General features: G+C 50.0%; 36 non-coding genes across 36 annotated transcripts; all 36 read right to left on the reverse strand.

Annotated features, from left to right (window-relative positions):
• Window positions 1-311: 311 nt before the first annotated feature.
• trnas-gcu (transfer RNA serine (anticodon GCU)) lies at window positions 312-393 on the reverse strand. Its single transcript has one exon. It is a non-coding gene; the product is annotated as a tRNA-Ser (tRNA).
• A 1436-nt stretch (window positions 394-1829) lies between these two features.
• trnaa-agc (transfer RNA alanine (anticodon AGC)) lies at window positions 1830-1902 on the reverse strand. The gene has a single exon. It is a non-coding gene; the product is annotated as a tRNA-Ala (tRNA).
• A 515-nt stretch (window positions 1903-2417) lies between these two features.
• trnas-gcu (transfer RNA serine (anticodon GCU)) lies at window positions 2418-2499 on the reverse strand. The gene has a single exon. It is a non-coding gene; the product is annotated as a tRNA-Ser (tRNA).
• A 682-nt stretch (window positions 2500-3181) lies between these two features.
• Window positions 3182-3254, reverse strand: trnaa-ugc (transfer RNA alanine (anticodon UGC)). The gene has a single exon. It is a non-coding gene; the product is annotated as a tRNA-Ala (tRNA).
• A 681-nt stretch (window positions 3255-3935) lies between these two features.
• trnaa-agc (transfer RNA alanine (anticodon AGC)) lies at window positions 3936-4008 on the reverse strand. Its single transcript has one exon. It is a non-coding gene; the product is annotated as a tRNA-Ala (tRNA).
• Window positions 4009-4534: 526 nt separating this feature from the next.
• On the reverse strand, window positions 4535-4616 carry trnas-gcu (transfer RNA serine (anticodon GCU)). Its single transcript has one exon. It is a non-coding gene; the product is annotated as a tRNA-Ser (tRNA).
• A 682-nt stretch (window positions 4617-5298) lies between these two features.
• On the reverse strand, window positions 5299-5371 carry trnaa-ugc (transfer RNA alanine (anticodon UGC)). The gene has a single exon. It is a non-coding gene; the product is annotated as a tRNA-Ala (tRNA).
• A 681-nt stretch (window positions 5372-6052) lies between these two features.
• Window positions 6053-6125, reverse strand: trnaa-agc (transfer RNA alanine (anticodon AGC)). Its single transcript has one exon. It is a non-coding gene; the product is annotated as a tRNA-Ala (tRNA).
• Window positions 6126-6640: 515 nt separating this feature from the next.
• On the reverse strand, window positions 6641-6722 carry trnas-gcu (transfer RNA serine (anticodon GCU)). The gene has a single exon. It is a non-coding gene; the product is annotated as a tRNA-Ser (tRNA).
• Window positions 6723-7404: 682 nt separating this feature from the next.
• Window positions 7405-7477, reverse strand: trnaa-ugc (transfer RNA alanine (anticodon UGC)). Its single transcript has one exon. It is a non-coding gene; the product is annotated as a tRNA-Ala (tRNA).
• A 681-nt stretch (window positions 7478-8158) lies between these two features.
• trnaa-agc (transfer RNA alanine (anticodon AGC)) lies at window positions 8159-8231 on the reverse strand. Its single transcript has one exon. It is a non-coding gene; the product is annotated as a tRNA-Ala (tRNA).
• Window positions 8232-8746: 515 nt separating this feature from the next.
• trnas-gcu (transfer RNA serine (anticodon GCU)) lies at window positions 8747-8828 on the reverse strand. The gene has a single exon. It is a non-coding gene; the product is annotated as a tRNA-Ser (tRNA).
• Window positions 8829-9510: 682 nt separating this feature from the next.
• trnaa-ugc (transfer RNA alanine (anticodon UGC)) lies at window positions 9511-9583 on the reverse strand. The gene has a single exon. It is a non-coding gene; the product is annotated as a tRNA-Ala (tRNA).
• A 681-nt stretch (window positions 9584-10264) lies between these two features.
• trnaa-agc (transfer RNA alanine (anticodon AGC)) lies at window positions 10265-10337 on the reverse strand. Its single transcript has one exon. It is a non-coding gene; the product is annotated as a tRNA-Ala (tRNA).
• A 515-nt stretch (window positions 10338-10852) lies between these two features.
• trnas-gcu (transfer RNA serine (anticodon GCU)) lies at window positions 10853-10934 on the reverse strand. The gene has a single exon. It is a non-coding gene; the product is annotated as a tRNA-Ser (tRNA).
• A 682-nt stretch (window positions 10935-11616) lies between these two features.
• On the reverse strand, window positions 11617-11689 carry trnaa-ugc (transfer RNA alanine (anticodon UGC)). The gene has a single exon. It is a non-coding gene; the product is annotated as a tRNA-Ala (tRNA).
• A 681-nt stretch (window positions 11690-12370) lies between these two features.
• trnaa-agc (transfer RNA alanine (anticodon AGC)) lies at window positions 12371-12443 on the reverse strand. Its single transcript has one exon. It is a non-coding gene; the product is annotated as a tRNA-Ala (tRNA).
• A 515-nt stretch (window positions 12444-12958) lies between these two features.
• On the reverse strand, window positions 12959-13040 carry trnas-gcu (transfer RNA serine (anticodon GCU)). The gene has a single exon. It is a non-coding gene; the product is annotated as a tRNA-Ser (tRNA).
• Window positions 13041-13722: 682 nt separating this feature from the next.
• On the reverse strand, window positions 13723-13795 carry trnaa-ugc (transfer RNA alanine (anticodon UGC)). The gene has a single exon. It is a non-coding gene; the product is annotated as a tRNA-Ala (tRNA).
• Window positions 13796-14476: 681 nt separating this feature from the next.
• trnaa-agc (transfer RNA alanine (anticodon AGC)) lies at window positions 14477-14549 on the reverse strand. Its single transcript has one exon. It is a non-coding gene; the product is annotated as a tRNA-Ala (tRNA).
• Window positions 14550-15064: 515 nt separating this feature from the next.
• Window positions 15065-15146, reverse strand: trnas-gcu (transfer RNA serine (anticodon GCU)). The gene has a single exon. It is a non-coding gene; the product is annotated as a tRNA-Ser (tRNA).
• Window positions 15147-15828: 682 nt separating this feature from the next.
• Window positions 15829-15901, reverse strand: trnaa-ugc (transfer RNA alanine (anticodon UGC)). The gene has a single exon. It is a non-coding gene; the product is annotated as a tRNA-Ala (tRNA).
• A 681-nt stretch (window positions 15902-16582) lies between these two features.
• On the reverse strand, window positions 16583-16655 carry trnaa-agc (transfer RNA alanine (anticodon AGC)). The gene has a single exon. It is a non-coding gene; the product is annotated as a tRNA-Ala (tRNA).
• A 515-nt stretch (window positions 16656-17170) lies between these two features.
• On the reverse strand, window positions 17171-17252 carry trnas-gcu (transfer RNA serine (anticodon GCU)). Its single transcript has one exon. It is a non-coding gene; the product is annotated as a tRNA-Ser (tRNA).
• A 682-nt stretch (window positions 17253-17934) lies between these two features.
• trnaa-ugc (transfer RNA alanine (anticodon UGC)) lies at window positions 17935-18007 on the reverse strand. The gene has a single exon. It is a non-coding gene; the product is annotated as a tRNA-Ala (tRNA).
• A 681-nt stretch (window positions 18008-18688) lies between these two features.
• Window positions 18689-18761, reverse strand: trnaa-agc (transfer RNA alanine (anticodon AGC)). Its single transcript has one exon. It is a non-coding gene; the product is annotated as a tRNA-Ala (tRNA).
• Window positions 18762-19276: 515 nt separating this feature from the next.
• trnas-gcu (transfer RNA serine (anticodon GCU)) lies at window positions 19277-19358 on the reverse strand. Its single transcript has one exon. It is a non-coding gene; the product is annotated as a tRNA-Ser (tRNA).
• Window positions 19359-20040: 682 nt separating this feature from the next.
• trnaa-ugc (transfer RNA alanine (anticodon UGC)) lies at window positions 20041-20113 on the reverse strand. The gene has a single exon. It is a non-coding gene; the product is annotated as a tRNA-Ala (tRNA).
• Window positions 20114-20794: 681 nt separating this feature from the next.
• Window positions 20795-20867, reverse strand: trnaa-agc (transfer RNA alanine (anticodon AGC)). The gene has a single exon. It is a non-coding gene; the product is annotated as a tRNA-Ala (tRNA).
• Window positions 20868-21382: 515 nt separating this feature from the next.
• Window positions 21383-21464, reverse strand: trnas-gcu (transfer RNA serine (anticodon GCU)). The gene has a single exon. It is a non-coding gene; the product is annotated as a tRNA-Ser (tRNA).
• Window positions 21465-22146: 682 nt separating this feature from the next.
• Window positions 22147-22219, reverse strand: trnaa-ugc (transfer RNA alanine (anticodon UGC)). Its single transcript has one exon. It is a non-coding gene; the product is annotated as a tRNA-Ala (tRNA).
• Window positions 22220-22900: 681 nt separating this feature from the next.
• Window positions 22901-22973, reverse strand: trnaa-agc (transfer RNA alanine (anticodon AGC)). Its single transcript has one exon. It is a non-coding gene; the product is annotated as a tRNA-Ala (tRNA).
• A 515-nt stretch (window positions 22974-23488) lies between these two features.
• trnas-gcu (transfer RNA serine (anticodon GCU)) lies at window positions 23489-23570 on the reverse strand. The gene has a single exon. It is a non-coding gene; the product is annotated as a tRNA-Ser (tRNA).
• Window positions 23571-24252: 682 nt separating this feature from the next.
• On the reverse strand, window positions 24253-24325 carry trnaa-ugc (transfer RNA alanine (anticodon UGC)). Its single transcript has one exon. It is a non-coding gene; the product is annotated as a tRNA-Ala (tRNA).
• Window positions 24326-25006: 681 nt separating this feature from the next.
• trnaa-agc (transfer RNA alanine (anticodon AGC)) lies at window positions 25007-25079 on the reverse strand. Its single transcript has one exon. It is a non-coding gene; the product is annotated as a tRNA-Ala (tRNA).
• Window positions 25080-25594: 515 nt separating this feature from the next.
• On the reverse strand, window positions 25595-25676 carry trnas-gcu (transfer RNA serine (anticodon GCU)). Its single transcript has one exon. It is a non-coding gene; the product is annotated as a tRNA-Ser (tRNA).
• Between the last annotated feature and the right edge of the window lie 251 nt (window positions 25677-25927).

The following is a 25927-nucleotide window of genomic DNA, read 5'->3' on the forward strand; positions in this document are numbered from 1 at the left end:
AAGGGACTGTGGACTAGAGCCACTGCTAATTCACATTGAATGAAGCCAACTGAGGGAGGTGGTTCTAATCAATATGCTTACCGACCTCCTCCCCTTGGTTTTCAGTGTAGGGCAAGTTGGCCATTAGGAATGTTTCTATTCTGGAAGCAGAACGTCTTTCTACTACTGTATTAGCAGACCATTGTCTTTAACATGACCTGTGCAACAAGACCACATGGTGAATTAAAATGAAAACTGAGCATTGCATCATGCCTGCTTTGGCAGCCAATCTTACACTGACAAGATGCATCAACATAAGCAGAAAGAGCTCTCGACGAGGATGGGATTCGAACCCACGCGTGCACAGCACAATGGATTAGCAGTACATCGCCTTAACCTCTCGGCCACCTCATCTGCCGCACACCGCTCTTTGCCAGTAGCATTGGGAATTGACGAGGGATAATGTGTGAGCTGATCGCTGGTGTATGGACGCAGGGAGATTGACTCCAGATCCCCGACGAGGGGCTGCGTAACACTTTGGTAGAAGCCTGGAGTGATGCTGGCTTCTTCTTTGAGCCTGTTCTTCTTGGGGGTTGCCAGAGTGGATCGTCTGCCTCCATCTCACCCTGCCCCTAGCATTCTCCTCTGTCACACCAACCCTCTGCATGTCCTACTTGGCTACGTCTATGAACGTTGTCTTTGGTCTTTCTCTTATTCTCCTGCCCAGCCGCTCCGTATTTAACACCCTTTTCCCAGTATATCTTATATCCCTCCTCTGCACATGTGCAAATCACCTCAGCCTTGCTGGCCTAACGTCGTCTGCAAACGGCTCAACCCCAGCTGTCCCTCGCACGTGGTCATTTCACATCTGTTCCATCCTGGACACTCCCAAGCAAAAGCTTATCATCTTCAACTCTGCAGACTCCATCTGTGCCACACATCAGAGCAGCTCTCACTACCATCTTCTAAAGCTTGCCTTTCGCACTTGCTGCTATCCTTGTGTGACAAATCACCCCTGAATTTGTTCTCCACCCACACCCAATGGATTGGCTACACGCATGGCTTTGGGTCTCCTCGCGGATGTCCAAAAGTGTCCTGGAGAATGCGGGTATCGATCCCGCTGCTTCTCACATGCGAAGCGAGCGCTCTACCATTTGAGCTAATTCCCCATTGAGGGTTGAGCACTGCAGCTTCATCGTGCCATACGGAGCCTCAGCTCAGGTGGAACTAATCACAACACCCCCCTTTCAATGTTTTCTGGGCTTGTCAACTACAACAAGACTCTTTGGTGCAATCGTAACTCACACGAGACATTTCCGAGCGATTCAAGTCTGGGCCCTACGCAGTACGCCAGGAGAGTGTCACTGGAAGCCCCTTTCAGCTGCTTCTGGAGAAAAGAGATGTCAGACTGGGCCGGGGGACTCTTTGCTGCCATCGGCCAGTATTGTGAGGGTAAGAGGGGAGACAATCACTTCATATGGTCAAAGATTGATGAGGTTTGAAGCCAGCGTTAACATGGTAGTACCTGAAAGGTAGTGAGCGGAGAAGTGCAAATAAACCTGGGGTGTACAACATCAGGCCTCGAGGGCCGGTGTCCTGCAGGTTTTAGGTATAACCCTGGGTCAACACACCTGAATCAAATGATTAGTTCATTACCAGGCCTCTGGAGAACTTCAAGAAATGTTGAGGAGGTAATTTAGCCATTTGAATCCCCTATGATGGATCAAGAATACATCTGAAACCTGCAGGACACCGGCCCTCGAGGCCTGGAGTTCGACACCTGTGAAATAAAGATTTGCCAAAGGAAGCCACATGCATTCAATTGGGACACTGACTAGCAAAGTGTCAAATGGAGAATGCGGGCGTCGATCCCGCTACCTCTCGCATGCTAAGCGAGCGCTCTACCATTTGAGCTAACTCCCCTGTGCCACATGTCTTACTTATTACAGGCTACACTTTGTCCATACTTGTTGTATGATCAAAATAGGGAAGGGGCACAAATCCTGAAATCTGCAAAGCGCCCAGGAGGTGGCTGAGAGACTAAGGCGGCTCGCTGACAATCCACTGTCATGCTAACGTGACTGAATGCCATCAGCCTTAGAGACAGACTGAGGAGACTGGACATCCAAGGGACTGTGGACTAGAGCCACTGCTAATTCACATTGAATGAAGCCAACTGAGGGAGGTGGTTCTAATCAATATGCTTACCGACCTCCTCCCCTTGGTTTTCAGTGTAGGGCAAGTTGGCCATTAGGAATGTTGCTATTCTGGAAGCAGAACGTCTTTCTACTACTGTATTAGCAGACCATTGTCTTTAACATGACCTGTGCAACAAGACCACATGGTGAATTAAAATGAAAACTGAGCATTGCATCATGCCTGCTTTGGCAGCCAATCTTACCCTGACAAGATGCATCAACATAAGCAGAAAGAGCTCTCGACGAGGATGGGATTCGAACCCACGCGTGCACAGCACAATGGATTAGCAGTCCATCGCCTTAACCTCTCGGCCACCTCATCTGCCGCACACCGCTCTTTGCCAGTAGCATTGGGAATTGACGAGGGATAATGTGTGAGCTGATCGCTGGTGTATGGACGCAGGGAGATTGACTCCAGATCCCCGACGAGGGGCTGCGTAACACTTTGGTAGAAGCCTGGAGTGATGCTGGCTTCTTCTTTGAGCCTGTTCTTCTTGGGGGTTGCCAGAGTGGATCGTCTGCCTCCATCTCACCCTGCCCCTAGCATTCTCCTCTGTCACACCAACCCTCTGCATGTCCTACTTGGCTACGTCTATGAACGTTGTCTTTGGTCTTTCTCTTATTCTCCTGCCCAGCCGCTCCGTATTTAACACCCTTTTCCCAGTATATCTTATATCCCTCCTCTGCACATGTGCAAATCACCTCAGCCTTGCTGGCCTAACGTCGTCTGCAAACGGCTCAACCCCAGCTGTCCCTCGCACGTGGTCATTTCACATCTGTTCCATCCTGGACACTCCCAAGCAAAAGCTTATCATCTTCAACTCTGCAGACTCCATCTGTGCCACACATCAGAGCAGCTCTCACTACCATCTTCTAAAGCTTGCCTTTCGCACTTGCTGCTATCCTTGTGTGACAAATCACCCCTGAATTTGTTCTCCACCCACACCCAATGGATTGGCTACACGCATGGCTTTGGGTCTCCTCGCGGATGTCCAAAAGTGTCCTGGAGAATGCGGGTATCGATCCCGCTGCCTCTCACATGCAAAGCGAGCGCTCTACCATTTGAGCTAATTCCCCATTGAGGGTTGAGCACTGCAGCTTCATCGTGCCATACGGAGCCTCAGCTCAGGTGGAACTAATCACAACACCCCCCTTTCAATGTTTTCTGGGCTTGTCAACTACAACAAGACTCTTTGGTGCAATCGTAACTCACACGAGACATTTCCGAGCGATTCAAGTCTGGGCCCTACGCAGTACGCCAGGAGAGTGTCACTGGAAGCCCCTTTCAGCTGCTTCTGGAGAAAAGAGATGTCAGACTGGGCCGGGGGACTCTTTGCTGCCATCGGCCAGTATTGTGAGGGTAAGAGGGGAGACAATCACTTCATATGGTCAAAGATTGATGAGGTTTGAAGCCAGCGTTAACATGGTAGTACCTGAAAGGTAGTGAGCGGAGAAGTGCAAATAAACCTGGGGTGTACAACATCAGGCCTCGAGGGCCGGTGTCCTGCAGGTTTTAGGTATAACCCTGGGTCAACACACCTGAATCAAATGATTAGTTCATTACCAGGCCTCTGGAGAACTTCAAGAAATGTTGAGGAGGTAATTTAGCCATTTGAATCCCCTATGATGGATCAAGAATACATCTGAAACCTGCAGGACACCGGCCCTCGAGGCCTGGAGTTCGACACCTGTGAAATAAAGATTTGCCAAAGGAAGCCACATGCATTCAATTGGGACACTGACTAGCAAAGTGTCAAATGGAGAATGCGGGCGTCGATCCCGCTACCTCTCGCATGCTAAGCGAGCGCTCTACCATTTGAGCTAACTCCCCTGTGCCACATGTCTTACTTATTACAGGCTACACTTTGTCCATACTTGTTGTATGATCAAAATAGGGAAGGGGCACAAATCCTGAAATCTGCAAAGCGCCCAGGAGGTGGCTGAGAGACTAAGGCGGCTCGCTGACAATCCACTGTCATGCTAACGTGACTGAATGCCATCAGCCTTAGAGACAGACTGAGGAGACTGGACATCCAAGGGACTGTGGACTAGAGCCACTGCTAATTCACATTGAATGAAGCCAACTGAGGGAGGTGGTTCTAATCAATATGCTTACCGACCTCCTCCCCTTGGTTTTCAGTGTAGGGCAAGTTGGCCATTAGGAATGTTGCTATTCTGGAAGCAGAACGTCTTTCTACTACTGTATTAGCAGACCATTGTCTTTAACATGACCTGTGCAACAAGACCACATGGTGAACTAAAGTGAATACTGAGCCAAAGAAGAGCATTGCATCATGCCTGCTTTGGCAGCCAATCTTACCCTGACAAGATGCATCAACATAAGCAGAAAGAGCTCTCGACGAGGATGGGATTCGAACCCACGCGTGCACAGCACAATGGATTAGCAGTCCATCGCCTTAACCTCTCGGCCACCTCATCTGCCGCACACCGCTCTTTGCCAGTAGCATTGGGAATTGACGAGGGATAATGTGTGAGCTGATCGCTGGTGTATGGACGCAGGGAGATTGACTCCAGATCCCCGACGAGGGGCTGCGTAACACTTTGGTAGAAGCCTGGAGTGATGCTGGCTTCTTCTTTGAGCCTGTTCTTCTTGGGGGTTGCCAGAGTGGATCGTCTGCCTCCATCTCACCCTGCCCCTAGCATTCTCCTCTGTCACACCAACCCTCTGCATGTCCTACTTGGCTACGTCTATGAACGTTGTCTTTGGTCTTTCTCTTATTCTCCTGCCCAGCCGCTCCGTATTTAACACCCTTTTCCCAGTATATCTTATATCCCTCCTCTGCACATGTGCAAATCACCTCAGCCTTGCTGGCCTAACGTCGTCTGCAAACGGCTCAACCCCAGCTGTCCCTCGCACGTGGTCATTTCACATCTGTTCCATCCTGGACACTCCCAAGCAAAAGCTTATCATCTTCAACTCTGCAGACTCCATCTGTGCCACACATCAGAGCAGCTCTCACTACCATCTTCTAAAGCTTGCCTTTCGCACTTGCTGCTATCCTTGTGTGACAAATCACCCCTGAATTTGTTCTCCACCCACACCCAATGGATTGGCTACACGCATGGCTTTGGGTCTCCTCGCGGATGTCCAAAAGTGTCCTGGAGAATGCGGGTATCGATCCCGCTGCCTCTCACATGCAAAGCGAGCGCTCTACCATTTGAGCTAATTCCCCATTGAGGGTTGAGCACTGCAGCTTCATCGTGCCATACGGAGCCTCAGCTCAGGTGGAACTAATCACAACACCCCCCTTTCAATGTTTTCTGGGCTTGTCAACTACAACAAGACTCTTTGGTGCAATCGTAACTCACACGAGACATTTCCGAGCGATTCAAGTCTGGGCCCTACGCAGTACGCCAGGAGAGTGTCACTGGAAGCCCCTTTCAGCTGCTTCTGGAGAAAAGAGATGTCAGACTGGGCCGGGGGACTCTTTGCTGCCATCGGCCAGTATTGTGAGGGTAAGAGGGGAGACAATCACTTCATATGGTCAAAGATTGATGAGGTTTGAAGCCAGCGTTAACATGGTAGTACCTGAAAGGTAGTGAGCGGAGAAGTGCAAATAAACCTGGGGTGTACGACATCAGGCCTCGAGGGCCGGTGTCCAGCAGGTTTTAGGTATAACCCTGGGTCAACACACCTGAATCAAATGATTAGTTCATTACCAGGCCTCTGGAGAACTTCAAGAAATGTTGAGGAGGTAATTTAGCCATTTGAATCCCCTATGATGGATCAAGAATACATCTGAAACCTGCAGGACACCGGCCCTCGAGGCCTGGAGTTCGACACCTGTGAAATAAAGATTTGCCAAAGGAAGCCACATGCATTCAATTGGGACACTGACTAGCAAAGTGTCAAATGGAGAATGCGGGAGTCGATCCCGCTACCTCTCGCATGCTAAGCGAGCGCTCTACCATTTGAGCTAACTCCCCTGTGCCACATGTCTTACTTATTACAGGCTACACTTTGTCCATACTTGTTGTATGATCAAAATAGGGAAGGGGCACAAATCCTGAAATCTGCAAAGCGCCCAGGAGGTGGCTGAGAGACTAAGGCGGCTCGCTGACAATCCACTGTCATGCTAACGTGACTGAATGCCATCAGCCTTAGAGACAGACTGAGGAGACTGGACATCCAAGGGACTGTGGACTAGAGCCACTGCTAATTCACATTGAATGAAGCCAACTGAGGGAGGTGGTTCTAATCAATATGCTTACCGACCTCCTCCCCTTGGTTTTCAGTGTAGGGCAAGTTGGCCATTAGGAATGTTGCTATTCTGGAAGTAGAACGTCTTTCTACTACTGTATTAGCAGACCATTGTCTTTAACATGACCTGTGCAACAAGACCACATGGTGAATTAAAAGGAAAACTGAGCATTGCATCATGCCTGCTTTGGCAGCCAATCTTACCCTGACAAGATGCATCAACATAAGCAGAAAGAGCTCTCGACGAGGATGGGATTCGAACCCACGCGTGCAGAGCACAATGGATTAGCAGTCCATCGCCTTAACCTCTCGGCCACCTCATCTGTCGCACACCGCTCTTTGCCAGTAGCATTGGGAATTGACGAGGGATAATGTGTGAGCTGATCGCTGGTGTATGGACGCAGGGAGATTGACTCCAGATCCCCGACGAGGGGCTGCGTAACACTTTGGTAGAAGCCTGGAGTGATGCTGGCTTCTTCTTTGAGCCTGTTCTTCTTGGGGGTTGCCAGAGTGGATCGTCTGCCTCCATCTCACCCTGCCCCTAGCATTCTCCTCTGTCACACCAACCCTCTGCATGTCCTACTTGGCTACGTCTATGAACGTTGTCTTTGGTCTTTCTCTTATTCTCCTGCCCAGCCGCTCCGTATTTAACACCCTTTTCCCAGTATATCTTATATCCCTCCTCTGCACATGTGCAAATCACCTCAGCCTTGCTGGCCTAACGTCGTCTGCAAACGGCTCAACCCCAGCTGTCCCTCGCACGTGGTCATTTCACATCTGTTCCATCCTGGACACTCCCAAGCAAAAGCTTATCATCTTCAACTCTGCAGACTCCATCTGTGCCACACATCAGAGTAGCTCTCACTACCATCTTCTAAAGCTTGCCTTTCGCACTTGCTGCTATCCTTGTGTGACAAATCACCCCTGAATTTGTTCTCCACCCACACCCAATGGATTGGCTACACGCATGGCTTTGGGTCTCCTCGCGGATGTCCAAAAGTGTCCTGGAGAATGCGGGTATCGATCCCGCTGCCTCTCACATGCAAAGCGAGCGCTCTACCATTTGAGCTAATTCCCCATTGAGGGTTGAGCACTGCAGCTTCATCGTGCCATACGGAGCCTCAGCTCAGGTGGAACTAATCACAACACCCCCCTTTCAATGTTTTCTGGGCTTGTCAACTACAACAAGACCCTTTGGTGCAATCGTAACTCACACGAGACATTTCCGAGCGATTCAAGTCTGGGCCCTACGCAGTACGCCAGGAGAGTGTCACTGGAAGCCCCTTTCAGCTGCTTCTGGAGAAAAGAGATGTCAGACTGGGCCGGGGGACTCTTTGCTGCCATCGGCCAGTATTGTGAGGGTAAGAGGGGAGACAATCACTTCATATGGTCAAAGATTGATGAGGTTTGAAGCCAGCGTTAACATGGTAGTACCTGAAAGGTAGTGAGCGGAGAAGTGCAAATAAACCTGGGGTGTACAACATCAGGCCTCGAGGGCCGGTGTCCTGCAGGTTTTAGGTATAACCCTGGGTCAACACACCTGAATCAAATGATTAGTTCATTACCAGGCCTCTGGAGAACTTCAAGAAATGTTGAGGAGGTAATTTAGCCATTTGAATCCCCTATGATGGATCAAGAATACATCTGAAACCTGCAGGACACCGGCCCTCGAGGCCTGGAGTTCGACACCTGTGAAATAAAGATTTGCCAAAGGAAGCCACATGCATTCAATTGGGACACTGACTAGCAAAGTGTCAAATGGAGAATGCGGGCGTCGATCCCGCTACCTCTCGCATGCTAAGCGAGCGCTCTACCATTTGAGCTAACTCCCCTGTGCCACATGTCTTACTTATTACAGGCTACACTTTGTCCATACTTGTTGTATGATCAAAATAGGGAAGGGGCACAAATCCTGAAATCTGCAAAGCGCCCAGGAGGTGGCTGAGAGACTAAGGCGGCTCGCTGACAATCCACTGTCATGCTAACGTGACTGAATGCCATCAGCCTTAGAGACAGACTGAGGAGACTGGACATCCAAGGGACTGTGGACTAGAGCCACTGCTAATTCACATTGAATGAAGCCAACTGAGGGAGGTGGTTCTAATCAATATGCTTACCGACCTCCTCCCCTTGGTTTTCAGTGTAGGGCAAGTTGGCCATTAGGAATGTTGCTATTCTGGAAGCAGAACGTCTTTCTACTACTGTATTAGCAGACCATTGTCTTTAACATGACCTGTGCAACAAGACCACATGGTGAATTAAAAGGAAAACTGAGCATTGCATCATGCCTGCTTTGGCAGCCAATCTTACCCTGACAAGATGCATCAACATAAGCAGAAAGAGCTCTCGACGAGGATGGGATTCGAACCCACGCGTGCACAGCACAATGGATTAGCAGTCCATCGCCTTAACCTCTCGGCCACCTCATCTGCCGCACACTGCTCTTTGCCAGTAGCATTGGGAATTGACGAGGGATAATGTGTGAGCTGATCGCTGGTGTATGGACGCAGGGAGATTGACTCCAGATCCCCGACGAGGGGCTGCGTAACACTTTGGTAGAAGCCTGGAGTGATGCTGGCTTCTTCTTTGAGCCTGTTCTTCTTGGGGGTTGCCAGAGTGGATCGTCTGCCTCCATCTCACCCTGCCCCTAGCATTCTCCTCTGTCACACCAACCCTCTGCATGTCCTACTTGGCTACGTCTATGAACGTTGTCTTTGGTCTTTCTCTTATTCTCCTGCCCAGCCGCTCCGTATTTAACACCCTTTTCCCAGTATATCTTATATCCCTCCTCTGCACATGTGCAAATCACCTCAGCCTTGCTGGCCTAACGTCGTCTGCAAACGGCTCAACCCCAGCTGTCCCTCGCACGTGGTCATTTCACATCTGTTCCATCCTGGACACTCCCAAGCAAAAGCTTATCATCTTCAACTCTGCAGACTCCATCTGTGCCACACATCAGAGCAGCTCTCACTACCATCTTCTAAAGCTTGCCTTTCGCACTTGCTGCTATCCTTGTGTGACAAATCACCCCTGAATTTGTTCTCCACCCACACCCAATGGATTGGCTACACGCATGGCTTTGGGTCTCCTCGCGGATGTCCAAAAGTGTCCTGGAGAATGCGGGTATCGATCCCGCTGCCTCTCACATGCAAAGCGAGCGCTCTACCATTTGAGCTAATTCCCCATTGAGGGTTGAGCACTGCAGCTTCATCGTGCCATACGGAGCCTCAGCTCAGGTGGAACTAATCACAACACCCCCCTTTCAATGTTTTCTGGGCTTGTCAACTACAACAAGACTCTTTGGTGCAATCGTAACTCACACGAGACATTTCCGAGCGATTCAAGTCTGGGCCCTACGCAGTACGCCAGGAGAGTGTCACTGGAAGCCCCTTTCAGCTGCTTCTGGAGAAAAGAGATGTCAGACTGGGCCGGGGGACTCTTTGCTGCCATCGGCCAGTATTGTGAGGGTAAGAGGGGAGACAATCACTTCATATGGTCAAAGATTGATGAGGTTTGAAGCCAGCGTTAACATGGTAGTACCTGAAAGGTAGTGAGCGGAGAAGTGCAAATAAACCTGGGGTGTACAACATCAGGCCTCGAGGGCCGGTGTCCTGCAGGTTTTAGGTATAACCCTGGGTCAACACACCTGAATCAAATGATTAGTTCATTACCAGGCCTCTGGAGAACTTCAAGAAATGTTGAGGAGGTAATTTAGCCATTTGAATCCCCTATGATGGATCAAGAATACATCTGAAACCTGCAGGACACCGGCCCTCGAGGCCTGGAGTTCGACACCTGTGAAATAAAGATTTGCCAAAGGAAGCCACATGCATTCAATTGGGACACTGACTAGCAAAGTGTCAAATGGAGAATGCGGGCGTCGATCCCGCTACCTCTCGCATGCTAAGCGAGCGCTCTACCATTTGAGCTAACTCCCCTGTGCCACATGTCTTACTTATTACAGGCTACACTTTGTCCATACTTGTTGTATGATCAAAATAGGGAAGGGGCACAAATCCTGAAATCTGCAAAGCGCCCAGGAGGTGGCTGAGAGACTAAGGCGGCTCGCTGACAATCCACTGTCATGCTAACGTGACTGAATGCCATCAGCCTTAGAGACAGACTGAGGAGACTGGACATCCAAGGGACTGTGGACTAGAGCCACTGCTAATTCACATTGAATGAAGCCAACTGAGGGAGGTGGTTCTAATCAATATGCTTACCGACCTCCTCCCCTTGGTTTTCAGTGTAGGGCAAGTTGGCCATTAGGAATGTTGCTATTCTGGAAGCAGAACGTCTTTCTACTACTGTATTAGCAGACCATTGTCTTTAACATGACCTGTGCAACAAGACCACATGGTGAATTAAAATGAAAACTGAGCATTGCATCATGCCTGCTTTGGCAGCCAATCTTACACTGACAAGATGCATCAACATAACCAGAAAGAGCTCTCGACGAGGATGGGATTCGAACCCACGCGTGCACAGCACAATGGATTAGCAGTCCATCGCCTTAACCTCTCGGCCACCTCATCTGCCGCACACCGCTCTTTGCCAGTAGCATTGGGAATTGACGAGGGATAATGTGTGAGCTGATCGCTGGTGTATGGACGCAGGGAGATTGACTCCAGATCCCCGACGAGGGGCTGCGTAACACTTTGGTAGAAGCCTGGAGTGATGCTGGCTTCTTCTTTGAGCCTGTTCTTCTTGGGGGTTGCCAGAGTGGATCGTCTGCCTCCATCTCACCCTGCCCCTAGCATTCTCCTCTGTCACACCAACCCTCTGCATGTCCTACTTGGCTACGTCTATGAACGTTGTCTTTGGTCTTTCTCTTATTCTCCTGCCCAGCCGCTCCGTATTTAACACCCTTTTCCCAGTATATCTTATATCCCTCCTCTGCACATGTGCAAATCACCTCAGCCTTGCTGGCCTAACGTCGTCTGCAAACGGCTCAACCCCAGCTGTCCCTCGCACGTGGTCATTTCACATCTGTTCCATCCTGGACACTCCCAAGCAAAAGCTTATCATCTTCAACTCTGCAGACTCCATCTGTGCCACACATCAGAGCAGCTCTCACTACCATCTTCTAAAGCTTGCCTTTCGCACTTGCTGCTATCCTTGTGTGACAAATCACCCCTGAATTTGTTCTCCACCCACACCCAATGGATTGGCTACACGCATGGCTTTGGGTCTCCTCGCGGATGTCCAAAAGTGTCCTGGAGAATGCGGGTATCGATCCCGCTGCCTCTCACATGCAAAGCGAGCGCTCTACCATTTGAGCTAATTCCCCATTGAGGGTTGAGCACTGCAGCTTCATCGTGCCATACGGAGCCTCAGCTCAGGTGGAACTAATCACAACACCCCCCTTTCAATGTTTTCTGGGCTTGTCAACTACAACAAGACTCTTTGGTGCAATCGTAACTCACACGAGACATTTCCGAGCGATTCAAGTCTGGGCCCTACGCAGTACGCCAGGAGAGTGTCACTGGAAGCCCCTTTCAGCTGCTTCTGGAGAAAAGAGATGTCAGACTGGGCCGGGGGACTCTTTGCTGCCATCGGCCAGTATTGTGAGGGTAAGAGGGGAGACAATCACTTCATATGGTCAAAGATTGATGAGGTTTGAAGCCAGCGTTAACATGGTAGTACCTGAAAGGTAGTGAGCGGAGAAGTGCAAATAAACCTGGGGTGTACAACATCAGGCCTCGAGGGCCGGTGTCCTGCAGGTTTTAGGTATAACCCTGGGTCAACACACCTGAATCAAATGATTAGTTCATTACCAGGCCTCTGGAGAACTTCAAGAAATGTTGAGGAGGTAATTTAGCCATTTGAATCCCCTATGATGGATCAAGAATACATCTGAAACCTGCAGGACACCGGCCCTCGAGGCCTGGAGTTCGACACCTGTGAAATAAAGATTTGCCAAAGGAAGCCACATGCATTCAATTGGGACACTGACTAGCAAAGTGTCAAATGGAGAATGCGGGCGTCGATCCCGCTACCTCTCGCATGCTAAGCGAGCGCTCTACCATTTGAGCTAACTCCCCTGTGCCACATGTCTTACTTATTACAGGCTACACTTTGTCCATACTTGTTGTATGATCAAAATAGGGAAGGGGCACAAATCCTGAAATCTGCAAAGCGCCCAGGAGGTGGCTGAGAGACTAAGGCGGCTCGCTGACAATCCACTGTCATGCTAACGTGACTGAATGCCATCAGCCTTAGAGACAGACTGAGGAGACTGGACATCCAAGGGACTGTGGACTAGAGCCACTGCTAATTCACATTGAATGAAGCCAACTGAGGGAGGTGGTTCTAATCAATATGCTTACCGACCTCCTCCCCTTGGTTTTCAGTGTAGGGCAAGTTGGCCATTAGGAATGTTGCTATTCTGGAAGCAGAACGTCTTTCTACTACTGTATTAGCAGACCATTGTCTTTAACATGACCTGTGCAACAAGACCACATGGTGAATTAAAATGAAAACTGAGCATTGCATCATGCCTGCTTTGGCAGCCAATCTTACACTGACAAGATGCATCAACATAAGCAGAAAGAGCTCTCGACGAGGATGGGATTCGAACCCACGCGTGCACAGCACAATGGATTAGCAGTCCATCGCCTTAACCTCTCGGCCACCTCATCTGCCGCACACCGCTCTTTGCCAGTAGCATTGGGAATTGACGAGGGATAATGTGTGAGCTGATCGCTTGTGTATGGACGCAGGGAGATTGACTCCAGATCCCCGACGAGGGGCTGCGTAACACTTTGGTAGAAGCCTGGAGTGATGCTGGCTTCTTCTTTGAGCCTGTTCTTCTTGGGGGTTGCCAGAGTGGATCGTCTGCCTCCATCTCACCCTGCCCCTAGCATTCTCCTCTGTCACACCAACCCTCTGCATGTCCTACTTGGCTACGTCTATGAACGTTGTCTTTGGTCTTTCTCTTATTCTCCTGCCCAGCCGCTCCGTATTTAACACCCTTTTCCCAGTATATCTTATATCCCTCCTCTGCACATGTGCAAATCACCTCAGCCTTGCTGGCCTAACGTCGTCTGCAAACGGCTCAACCCCAGCTGTCCCTCGCACGTGGTCATTTCACATCTGTTCCATCCTGGACACTCCCAAGCAAAAGCTTATCATCTTCAACTCTGCAGACTCCATCTGTGCCACACATCAGAGCAGCTCTCACTACCATCTTCTAAAGCTTGCCTTTCGCACTTGCTGCTATCCTTGTGTGACAAATCACCCCTGAATTTGTTCTCCACCCACACCCAATGGATTGGCTACACGCATGGCTTTGGGTCTCCTCGCGGATGTCCAAAAGTGTCCTGGAGAATGCGGGTATCGATCCCGCTGCCTCTCACATGCAAAGCGAGCGCTCTACCATTTGAGCTAATTCCCCATTGAGGGTTGAGCACTGCAGCTTCATCGTGCCATACGGAGCCTCAGCTCAGGTGGAACTAATCACAACACCCCCCTTTCAATGTTTTCTGGGCTTGTCAACTACAACAAGACTCTTTGGTGCAATCGTAACTCACACGAGACATTTCCGAGCGATTCAAGTCTGGGCCCTACGCAGTACGCCAGGAGAGTGTCACTGGAAGCCCCTTTCAGCTGCTTCTGGAGAAAAGAGATGTCAGACTGGGCCGGGGGACTCTTTGCTGCCATCGGCCAGTATTGTGAGGGTAAGAGGGGAGACAATCACTTCATATGGTCAAAGATTGATGAGGTTTGAAGCCAGCGTTAACATGGTAGTACCTGAAAGGTAGTGAGCGGAGAAGTGCAAATAAACCTGGGGTGTACAACATCAGGCCTCGAGGGCCGGTGTCCTGCAGGTTTTAGGTATAACCCTGGGTCAACACACCTGAATCAAATGATTAGTTCATTACCAGGCCTCTGGAGAACTTCAAGAAATGTTGAGGAGGTAATTTAGCCATTTGAATCCCCTATGATGGATCAAGAATACATCTGAAACCTGCAGGACACCGGCCCTCGAGGCCTGGAGTTCGACACCTGTGAAATAAAGATTTGCCAAAGGAAGCCACATGCATTCAATTGGGACACTGACTAGCAAAGTGTCAAATGGAGAATGCGGGCGTCGATCCCGCTACCTCTCGCATGCTAAGCGAGCGCTCTACCATTTGAGCTAACTCCCCTGTGCCACATGTCTTACTTATTACAGGCTACACTTTGTCCATACTTGTTGTATGATCAAAATAGGGAAGGGGCACAAATCCTGAAATCTGCAAAGCGCCCAGGAGGTGGCTGAGAGACTAAGGCGGCTCGCTGACAATCCACTGTCATGCTAACGTGACTGAATGCCATCAGCCTTAGAGACAGACTGAGGAGACTGGACATCCAAGGGACTGTGGACTAGAGCCACTGCTAATTCACATTGAATGAAGCCAACTGAGGGAGGTGGTTCTAATCAATATGCTTACCGACCTCCTCCCCTTGGTTTTCAGTGTAGGGCAAGTTGGCCATTAGGAATGTTGCTATTCTGGAAGCAGAACGTCTTTCTACTACTGTATTAGCAGACCATTGTCTTTAACATGACCTGTGCAACAAGACCACATGGTGAATTAAAATGAAAACTGAGCATTGCATCATGCCTGCTTTGGCAGCCAATCTTACCCTGACAAGATGCATCAACATAAGCAGAAAGAGCTCTCGACGAGGATGGGATTCGAACCCACGCGTGCACAGCACAATGGATTAGCAGTCCATCGCCTTAACCTCTCGGCCACCTCATCTGCCGCACACTGCTCTTTGCCAGTAGCATTGGGAATTGACGAGGGATAATGTGTGAGCTGATCGCTGGTGTATGGACGCAGGGAGATTGACTCCAGATCCCCGACGAGGGGCTGCGTAACACTTTGGTAGAAGCCTGGAGTGATGCTGGCTTCTTCTTTGAGCCTGTTCTTCTTGGGGGTTGCCAGAGTGGATCGTCTGCCTCCATCTCACCCTGCCCCTAGCATTCTCCTCTGTCACACCAACCCTCTGCATGTCCTACTTGGCTACGTCTATGAACGTTGTCTTTGGTCTTTCTCTTATTCTCCTGCCCAGCCGCTCCGTATTTAACACCCTTTTCCCAGTATATCTTATATCCCTCCTCTGCACATGTGCAAATCACCTCAGCCTTGCTGGCCTAACGTCGTCTGCAAACGGCTCAACCCCAGCTGTCCCTCGCACGTGGTCATTTCACATCTGTTCCATCCTGGACACTCCCAAGCAAAAGCTTATCATCTTCAACTCTGCAGACTCCATCTGTGCCACACATCAGAGCAGCTCTCACTACCATCTTCTAAAGCTTGCCTTTCGCACTTGCTGCTATCCTTGTGTGACAAATCACCCCTGAATTTGTTCTCCACCCACACCCAATGGATTGGCTACACGCATGGCTTTGGGTCTCCTCGCGGATGTCCAAAAGTGTCCTGGAGAATGCGGGTATCGATCCCGCTGCCTCTCACATGCAAAGCGAGCGCTCTACCATTTGAGCTAATTCCCCATTGAGGGTTGAGCACTGCAGCTTCATCGTGCCATACGGAGCCTCAGCTCAGGTGGAACTAATCACAACACCCCCCTTTCAATGTTTTCTGGGCTTGTCAACTACAACAAGACCCTTTGGTGCAATCGTAACTCACACGAGACATTTCCGAGCGATTCAAGTCTGGGCCCTACGCAGTACGCCAGGAGAGTGTCACTGGAAGCCCCTTTCAGCTGCTTCTGGAGAAAAGAGATGTCAGACTGGGCCGGGGGACTCTTTGCTGCCATCGGCCAGTATTGTGAGGGTAAGAGGGGAGACAATCACTTCATATGGTCAAAGATTGATGAGGTTTGAAGCCAGCGTTAACATGGTAGTACCTGAAAGGTAGTGAGCGGAGAAGTGCAAATAAACCTGGGGTGTACAACATCAGGCCTCGAGGGCCGGTGTCCTGCAGGTTTTAGGTATAACCCTGGGTCAACACACCTGAATCAAATGATTAGTTCATTACCAGGCCTCTGGAGAACTTCAAGAAATGTTGAGGAGGTAATTTAGCCATTTGAATCCCCTATGATGGATCAAGAATACATCTGAAACCTGCAGGACACCGGCCCTCGAGGCCTGGAGTTCGACACCTGTGAAATAAAGATTTGCCAAAGGAAGCCACATGCATTCAATTGGGACACTGACTAGCAAAGTGTCAAATGGAGAATGCGGGAGTCGATCCCGCTACCTCTCGCATGCTAAGCGAGCGCTCTACCATTTGAGCTAACTCCCCTGTGCCACATGTCTTACTTATTACAGGCTACACTTTGTCCATACTTGTTGTATGATCAAAATAGGGAAGGGGCACAAATCCTGAAATCTGCAAAGCGCCCAGGAGGTGGCTGAGAGACTAAGGCGGCTCGCTGACAATCCACTGTCATGCTAACGTGACTGAATGCCATCAGCCTTAGAGACAGACTGAGGAGACTGGACATCCAAGGGACTGTGGACTAGAGCCACTGCTAATTCACATTGAATGAAGCCAACTGAGGGAGGTGGTTCTAATCAATATGCTTACCGACCTCCTCCCCTTGGTTTTCAGTGTAGGGCAAGTTGGCCATTAGGAATGTTGCTATTCTGGAAGCAGAACGTCTTTCTACTACTGTATTAGCAGACCATTGTCTTTAACATGACCTGTGCAACAAGACCACATGGTGAATTAAAAGGAAAACTGAGCATTGCATCATGCCTGCTTTGGCAGCCAATCTTACACTGACAAGATGCATCAACATAAGCAGAAAGAGCTCTCGACGAGGATGGGATTCTAACCCACGCGTGCACAGCACAATGGATTAGCAGTCCATCACCTTAACCTCTCGGCCACCTCATCTGCCGCACACTGCTCTTTGCCAGTAGCATTGGGAATTGACGAGGGATAATGTGTGAGCTGATCGCTGGTGTATGGACGCAGGGAGATTGACTCCAGATCCCCGACGAGGGGCTGCGTAACACTTTGGTAGAAGCCTGGAGTGATGCTGGCTTCTTCTTTGAGCCTGTTCTTCTTGGGGGTTGCCAGAGTGGATCGTCTGCCTCCATCTCACCCTGCCCCTAGCATTCTCCTCTGTCACACCAACCCTCTGCATGTCCTACTTGGCTACGTCTATGAACGTTGTCTTTGGTCTTTCTCTTATTCTCCTGCCCAGCCGCTCCGTATTTAACACCCTTTTCCCAGTATATCTTATATCCCTCCTCTGCACATGTGCAAATCACCTCAGCCTTGCTGGCCTAACGTCGTCTGCAAACGGCTCAACCCCAGCTGTCCCTCGCACGTGGTCATTTCACATCTGTTCCATCCTGGACACTCCCAAGCAAAAGCTTTTCATCTTCAACTCTGCAGACTCCATCTGTGCCACACATCAGAGGAGCTCTCACTACCATCTTCTAAAGCTTGCCTTTCGCACTTGCTGCTATCCTTGTGTGACAAATCACCCCTGAATTTGTTCTCCACCCACACCCAATGGATTGGCTACACGCATGGCTTTGGGTCTCCTCGCGGATGTCCAAAAGTGTCCTGGAGAATGCGGGTATCGATCCCGCTGCCTCTCACATGCAAAGCGAGCGCTCTACCATTTGAGCTAATTCCCCATTGAGGGTTGAGCACTGCAGCTTCATCGTGCCATACGGAGCCTCAGCTCAGGTGGAACTAATCACAACACCCCCCTTTCAATGTTTTCTGGGCTTGTCAACTACAACAAGACTCTTTGGTGCAATCGTAACTCACACGAGACATTTCCGAGCGATTCAAGTCTGGGCCCTACGCAGTACGCCAGGAGAGTGTCACTGGAAGCCCCTTTCAGCTGCTTCTGGAGAAAAGAGATGTCAGACTGGGCCGGGGGACTCTTTGCTGCCATCGGCCAGTATTGTGAGGGTAAGAGGGGAGACAATCACTTCATATGGTCAAAGATTGATGAGGTTTGAAGCCAGCGTTAACATGGTAGTACCTGAAAGGTAGTGAGCGGAGAAGTGCAAATAAACCTGGGGTGTACAACATCAGGCCTCGAGGGCCGGTGTCCTGCAGGTTTTAGGTATAACCCTGGGTCAACACACCTGAATCAAATGATTAGTTCATTACCAGGCCTCTGGAGAACTTCAAGAAATGTTGAGGAGGTAATTTAGCCATTTGAATCCCCTATGATGGATCAAGAATACATCTGAAACCTGCAGGACACCGGCCCTCGAGGCCTGGAGTTCGACACCTGTGAAATAAAGATTTGCCAAAGGAAGCCACATGCATTCAATTGGGACACTGACTAGCAAAGTGTCAAATGGAGAATGCGGGCGTCGATCCCGCTACCTCTCGCATGCTAAGCGAGCGCTCTACCATTTGAGCTAACTCCCCTGTGCCACATGTCTTACTTATTACAGGCTACACTTTGTCCATACTTGTTGTATGATCAAAATAGGGAAGGGGCACAAATCCTGAAATCTGCAAAGCGCCCAGGAGGTGGCTGAGAGACTAAGGCGGCTCGCTGACAATCCACTGTCATGCTAACGTGACTGAATGCCATCAGCCTTAGAGACAGACTGAGGAGACTGGACATCCAAGGGACTGTGGACTAGAGCCACTGCTAATTCACATTGAATGAAGCCAACTGAGGGAGGTGGTTCTAATCAATATGCTTACCGACCTCCTCCCCTTGGTTTTCAGTGTAGGGCAAGTGGGCCATTAGGAATGTTGCTATTCTGGAAGCAGAACGTCTTTCTACTACTGTATTAGCAGACCATTGTCTTTAACATGACCTGTGCAACAAGACCACATGGTGAATTAAAATGAAAACTGAGCATTGCATCATGCCTGCTTTGGCAGCCAATCTTACACTGACAAGATGCATCAACATAACCAGAAAGAGCTCTCGACGAGGATGGGATTCGAACCCACGCGTGCACAGCACAATGGATTAGCAGTCCATCGCCTTAACCTCTCGGCCACCTCATCTGCCGCACACCGCTCTTTGCCAGTAGCATTGGGAATTGACGAGGGATAATGTGTGAGCTGATCGCTGGTGTATGGACGCAGGGAGATTGACTCCAGATCCCCGACGAGGGGCTGCGTAACACTTTGGTAGAAGCCTGGAGTGATGCTGGCTTCTTCTTTGAGCCTGTTCTTCTTGGGGGTTGCCAGAGTGGATCGTCTGCCTCCATCTCACCCTGCCCCTAGCATTCTCCTCTGTCACACCAACCCTCTGCATGTCCTACTTGGCTACGTCTATGAACGTTGTCTTTGGTCTTTCTCTTATTCTCCTGCCCAGCCGCTCCGTATTTAACACCCTTTTCCCAGTATATCTTATATCCCTCCTCTGCACATGTGCAAATCACCTCAGCCTTGCTGGCCTAACGTCGTCTGCAAACGGCTCAACCCCAGCTGTCCCTCGCACGTGGTCATTTCACATCTGTTCCATCCTGGACACTCCCAAGCAAAAGCTTATCATCTTCAACTCTGCAGACTCCATCTGTGCCACACATCAGAGCAGCTCTCACTACCATCTTCTAAAGCTTGCCTTTCGCACTTGCTGCTATCCTTGTGTGACAAATCACCCCTGAATTTGTTCTCCACCCACACCCAATGGATTGGCTACACGCATGGCTTTGGGTCTCCTCGCGGATGTCCAAAAGTGTCCTGGAGAATGCGGGTATCGATCCCGCTGCCTCTCACATGCAAAGCGAGCGCTCTACCATTTGAGCTAATTCCCCATTGAGGGTTGAGCACTGCAGCTTCATCGTGCCATACGGAGCCTCAGCTCAGGTGGAACTAATCACAACACCCCCCTTTCAATGTTTTCTGGGCTTGTCAACTACAACAAGACTCTTTGGTGCAATCGTAACTCACACGAGACATTTCCGAGCGATTCAAGTCTGGGCCCTACGCAGTACGCCAGGAGAGTGTCACTGGAAGCCCCTTTCAGCTGCTTCTGGAGAAAAGAGATGTCAGACTGGGCCGGGGGACTCTTTGCTGCCATCGGCCAGTATTGTGAGGGTAAGAGGGGAGACAATCACTTCATATGGTCAAAGATTGATGAGGTTTGAAGCCAGCGTTAACATGGTAGTACCTGAAAGGTAGTGAGCGGAGAAGTGCAAATAAACCTGGGGTGTACAACATCAGGCCTCGAGGGCCGGTGTCCTGCAGGTTTTAGGTATAACCCTGGGTCAACACACCTGAATCAAATGATTAGTTCATTACCAGGCCTCTGGAGAACTTCAAGAAATGTTGAGGAGGTAATTTAGCCATTTGAATCCCCTATGATGGATCAAGAATACATCTGAAACCTGCAGGACACCGGCCCTCGAGGCCTGGAGTTCGACACCTGTGAAATAAAGATTTGCCAAAGGAAGCCACATGCATTCAATTGGGACACTGACTAGCAAAGTGTCAAATGGAGAATGCGGGAGTCGATCCCGCTACCTCTCGCATGCTAAGCGAGCGCTCTACCATTTGAGCTAACTCCCCTGTGCCACATGTCTTACTTATTACAGGCTACACTTTGTCCATACTTGTTGTATGATCAAAATAGGGAAGGGGCACAAATCCTGAAATCTGCAAAGCGCCCAGGAGGTGGCTGAGAGACTAAGGCGGCTCGCTGACAATCCACTGTCATGCTAACGTGACTGAATGCCATCAGCCTTAGAGACAGACTGAGGAGACTGGACATCCAAGGGACTGTGGACTAGAGCCACTGCTAATTCACATTGAATGAAGCCAACTGAGGGAGGTGGTTCTAATCAATATGCTTACCGACCTCCTCCCCTTGGTTTTCAGTGTAGGGCAAGTTGGCCATTAGGAATGTTGCTATTCTGGAAGCAGAACGTCTTTCTACTACTGTATTAGCAGACCATTGTCTTTAACATGACCTGTGCAACAAGACCACATGGTGAATTAAAATGAAAACTGAGCATTGCATCATGCCTGCTTTGGCAGCCAATCTTACCCTGACAAGATGCATCAACATAAGCAGAAAGAGCTCTCGACGAGGATGGGATTCGAACCCACGCGTGCACAGCACAATGGATTAGCAGTCCATCGCCTTAACCTCTCGGCCACCTCATCTGCCGCACACCGCTCTTTGCCAGTAGCATTGGGAATTGACGAGGGATAATGTGTGAGCTGATCGCTGGTGTATGGACGCAGGGAGATTGACTCCAGATCCCCGACGAGGGGCTGCGTAACACTTTGGTAGAAGCCTGGAGTGATGCTGGCTTCTTCTTTGAGCCTGTTCTTCTTGGGGGTTGCCAGAGTGGATCGTCTGCCTCCATCTCACCCTGCCCCTAGCATTCTCCTCTGTCACACCAACCCTCTGCATGTCCTACTTGGCTACGTCTATGAACGTTGTCTTTGGTCTTTCTCTTATTCTCCTGCCCAGCCGCTCCGTATTTAACACCCTTTTCCCAGTATATCTTATATCCCTCCTCTGCACATGTGCAAATCACCTCAGCCTTGCTGGCCTAACGTCGTCTGCAAACGGCTCAACCCCAGCTGTCCCTCGCACGTGGTCATTTCACATCTGTTCCATCCTGGACACTCCCAAGCAAAAGCTTATCATCTTCAACTCTGCAGACTCCATCTGTGCCACACATCAGAGCAGCTCTCACTACCATCTTCTAAAGCTTGCCTTTCGCACTTGCTGCTATCCTTGTGTGACAAATCACCCCTGAATTTGTTCTCCACCCACACCCAATGGATTGGCTACACGCATGGCTTTGGGTCTCCTCGCGGATGTCCAAAAGTGTCCTGGAGAATGCGGGTATCGATCCCGCTGCCTCTCACATGCAAAGCGAGCGCTCTACCATTTGAGCTAATTCCCCATTGAGGGTTGAGCACTGCAGCTTCATCGTGCCATACGGAGCCTCAGCTCAGGTGGAACTAATCACAACACCCCCCTTTCAATGTTTTCTGGGCTTGTCAACTACAACAAGACTCTTTGGTGCAATCGTAACTCACACGAGACATTTCCGAGCGATTCAAGTCTGGGCCCTACGCAGTACGCCAGGAGAGTGTCACTGGAAGCCCCTTTCAGCTGCTTCTGGAGAAAAGAGATGTCAGACTGGGCCGGGGGACTCTTTGCTGCCATCGGCCAGTATTGTGAGGGTAAGAGGGGAGACAATCACTTCATATGGTCAAAGATTGATGAGGTTTGAAGCCAGCGTTAACATGGTAGTACCTGAAAGGTAGTGAGCGGAGAAGTGCAAATAAACCTGGGGTGTACAACATCAGGCCTCGAGGGCCGGTGTCCTGCAGGTTTTAGGTATAACCCTGGGTCAACACACCTGAATCAAATGATTAGTTCATTACCAGGCCTCTGGAGAACTTCAAGAAATGTTGAGGAGGTAATTTAGCCATTTGAATCCCCTATGATGGATCAAGAATACATCTGAAACCTGCAGGACACCGGCCCTCGAGGCCTGGAGTTCGACACCTGTGAAATAAAGATTTGCCAAAGGAAGCCACATGCATTCAATTGGGACACTGACTAGCAAAGTGTCAAATGGAGAATGCGGGCGTCGATCCCGCTACCTCTCGCATGCTAAGCGAGCGCTCTACCATTTGAGCTAACTCCCCTGTGCCACATGTCTTACTTATTACAGGCTACACTTTGTCCATACTTGTTGTATGATCAAAATAGGGAAGGGGCACAAATCCTGAAATCTGCAAAGCGCCCAGGAGGTGGCTGAGAGACTAAGGCGGCTCGCTGACAATCCACTGTCATGCTAACGTGACTGAATGCCATCAGCCTTAGAGACAGACTGAGGAGACTGGACATCCAAGGGACTGTGGACTAGAGCCACTGCTAATTCACATTGAATGAAGCCAACTGAGGGAGGTGGTTCTAATCAATATGCTTACCGACCTCCTCCCCTTGGTTTTCAGTGTAGGGCAAGTTGGCCATTAGGAATGTTGCTATTCTGGAAGCAGAACGTCTTTCTACTACTGTATTAGCAGACCATTGTCTTTAACATGACCTGTGCAACAAGACCACATGGTGAATTAAAAGGAAAACTGAGCATTGCATCATGCCTGCTTTGGCAGCCAATCTTACACTGACAAGATGCATCAACATAAGCAGAAAGAGCTCTCGACGAGGATGGGATTCTAACCCACGCGTGCACAGCACAATGGATTAGCAGTCCATCACCTTAACCTCTCGGCCACCTCATCTGCCGCACACTGCTCTTTGCCAGTAGCATTGGGAATTGACGAGGGATAATGTGTGAGCTGATCGCTGGTGTATGGACGCAGGGAGATTGACTCCAGATCCCCGACGAGGGGCTGCGTAACACTTTGGTAGAAGCCTGGAGTGATGCTGGCTTCTTCTTTGAGCCTGTTCTTCTTGGGGGTTGCCAGAGTGGATCGTCTGCCTCCATCTCACCCTGCCCCTAGCATTCTCCTCTGTCACACCAACCCTCTGCATGTCCTACTTGGCTACGTCTATGAACGTTGTCTTTGGTCTTTCTCTTATTCTCCTGCCCAGCCGCTCCGTATTTAACACCCTTTTCCCAGTATATCTTATATCCCTCCTCTGCACATGTGCAAATCACCTCAGCCTTGCTGGCCTAACGTCGTCTGCAAACGGCTCAACCCCAGCTGTCCCTCGCACGTGGTCATTTCACATCTGTTCCATCCTGGACACTCCCAAGCAAAAGCTTTTCATCTTCAACTCTGCAGACTCCATCTGTGCCACACATCAGAGGAGCTCTCACTACCATCTTCTAAAGCTTGCCTTTCGCACTTGCTGCTATCCTTGTGTGACAAATCACCCCTGAATTTGTTCTCCACCCACACCCAATGGATTGGCTACACGCATGGCTTTGGGTCTCCTCGCGGATGTCCAAAAGTGTCCTGGAGAATGCGGGTATCGATCCCGCTGCCTCTCACATGCAAAGCGAGCGCTCTACCATTTGAGCTAATTCCCCATTGAGGGTTGAGCACTGCAGCTTCATCGTGCCATACGGAGCCTCAGCTCAGGTGGAACTAATCACAACACCCCCCTTTCAATGTTTTCTGGGCTTGTCAACTACAACAAGACTCTTTGGTGCAATCGTAACTCACACGAGACATTTCCGAGCGATTCAAGTCTGGGCCCTACGCAGTACGCCAGGAGAGTGTCACTGGAAGCCCCTTTCAGCTGCTTCTGGAGAAAAGAGATGTCAGACTGGGCCGGGGGACTCTTTGCTGCCATCGGCCAGTATTGTGAGGGTAAGAGGGGAGACAATCACTTCATATGGTCAAAGATTGATGAGGTTTGAAGCCAGCGTTAACATGGTAGTACCTGAAAGGTAGTGAGCGGAGAAGTGCAAATAAACCTGGGGTGTACAACATCAGGCCTCGAGGGCCGGTGTCCTGCAGGTTTTAGGTATAACCCTGGGTCAACACACCTGAATCAAATGATTAGTTCATTACCAGGCCTCTGGAGAACTTCAAGAAATGTTGAGGAGGTAATTTAGCCATTTGAATCCCCTATGATGGATCAAGAATACATCTGAAACCTGCAGGACACCGGCCCTCGAGGCCTGGAGTTCGACACCTGTGAAATAAAGATTTGCCAAAGGAAGCCACATGCATTCAATTGGGACACTGACTAGCAAAGTGTCAAATGGAGAATGCGGGCGTCGATCCCGCTACCTCTCGCATGCTAAGCGAGCGCTCTACCATTTGAGCTAACTCCCCTGTGCCACATGTCTTACTTATTACAGGCTACACTTTGTCCATACTTGTTGTATGATCAAAATAGGGAAGGGGCACAAATCCTGAAATCTGCAAAGCGCCCAGGAGGTGGCTGAGAGATTAAGGCGGCTCGCTGACAATCCACTGTCATGCTAACGTGACTGAATGCCATCAGCCTTAGAGACAGACTGAGGAGACTGGACATCCAAGGGACTGTGGACTAGAGCCACTGCTAATTCACATTGAATGAAGCCAACTGAGGGAGGTGGTTCTAATCAATATGCTTACCGACCTCCTCCCCTTGGTTTTCAGTGTAGGGCAAGTGGGCCATTAGGAATGTTGCTATTCTGGAAGCAGAACGTCTTTCTACTACTGTATTAGCAGACCATTGTCTTTAACATGACCTGTGCAACAAGACCACATGGTGAATTAAAATGAAAACTGAGCATTGCATCATGCCTGCTTTGGCAGCCAATCTTACACTGACAAGATGCATCAACATAACCAGAAAGAGCTCTCGACGAGGATGGGATTCGAACCCACGCGTGCACAGCACAATGGATTAGCAGTCCATCGCCTTAACCTCTCGGCCACCTCATCTGCCGCACACCGCTCTTTGCCAGTAGCATTGGGAATTGACGAGGGATAATGTGTGAGCTGATCGCTGGTGTATGGACGCAGGGAGATTGACTCCAGATCCCCGACGAGGGGCTGCGTAACACTTTGGTAGAAGCCTGGAGTGATGCTGGCTTCTTCTTTGAGCCTGTTCTTCTTGGGGGTTGCCAGAGTGGATCGTCTGCCTCCATCTCACCCTGCCCCTAGCATTCTCCTCTGTCACACCAACCCTCTGC

The sequence above is a fragment of the Astatotilapia calliptera genome, chromosome 12 (genome assembly GCF_964374335.1).
Source record: "Astatotilapia calliptera chromosome 12, fAstCal68.1, whole genome shotgun sequence".
NCBI classification, from domain to species: Eukaryota; Metazoa; Chordata; class Actinopteri; order Cichliformes; family Cichlidae; genus Astatotilapia; species Astatotilapia calliptera.